The following is a 994-nucleotide window of genomic DNA, read 5'->3' as shown; positions in this document are numbered from 1 at the left end:
GTCTCAGGCCCGCAAGCCTTCCCTCATTTCACAGAGCTAGGTACTCCGCGTCTCAGGCCCGCCACCTTGCAGGCAAGTCGAGGAAATGTTCTACTATGCCTGTAGACAGTGCCCTTGGGTTCTGTCCATACCCCACAAAGCAGAGCGGATTCACAGAGCTGGTAAAGGGGCCGAGGATGAGGAGGACAGAGCCACACTGGGCCGTCGATTCCCATTTTGTTCTCAAACAACATCTCTCCGAGAAAAGGACTCATCAGAGGACTGTGTCCCTATGCTCCTTTTCTGGTTTCCTTCGGAAGTGTTTCTTTAGGAAAATCTACATGAGGTGGGTTCCCTCATGGGCATCAAAGAAAGCTCCTCAGCCGGGGGCTGTCTGTTTACAGAAACAGCCTACATCAGGCATAGAGCGTCAGGCACAGGGCCTGCTGAGGTCCTGGGAAGACATTACAGCCGATTGTGCGCTGTCAGCATGCTGCCAGTAATGATCTCCTGACTTCTAAAATGGAACGGAAATTCTAGGAACTGTTTCCTGCAGAAGGAAAAATGATCTACAGAATACCACAGAGGAAATGATGTGGGAACAAACCCAGCTGGGCAGGGCTTTGGGGAGCCCTGGCTGTTGGAGGTCCAGGAGCCTGGGGCTCACTCTAGCTCTCTCTGATGACTGATGCCATCGGTCAGGATTGCTGTCTGTAAGTCCCTCCGCAAAATAAACACTTTGGCTCTTTCCACCTGTTTCCCACACTGCCCCGTTGCTGCAGGGGAATGGCGGCGACGGCGGGCTTGGTACCTTGCCTCTAGCCCTGTGAGCGCACAAGCTGATCTCAACCTTAGCACTTCTCAGAGCTGGTGACCAAGTGGTTTCAGAACTGAAAACAAAAGGAAGGTGAGCCTTCAGTGAGTCCCAAGAGGAGGCCCTAGAGGCTGCCAGCTCCCATGACGCCTTGTTCAGCCTGGTGGCTTTTTATCTCTTAGTTAGCGTTACTCTATTTAT

Source organism: Microtus ochrogaster, chromosome 10 (genome assembly GCF_000317375.1).
Source record: "Microtus ochrogaster isolate Prairie Vole_2 chromosome 10, MicOch1.0, whole genome shotgun sequence".
NCBI classification, from domain to species: Eukaryota; Metazoa; Chordata; class Mammalia; order Rodentia; family Cricetidae; genus Microtus; species Microtus ochrogaster.
The sequence above is the reverse complement of the archived record's forward strand: the minus strand, read 5'-3'. Positions refer to the sequence as shown.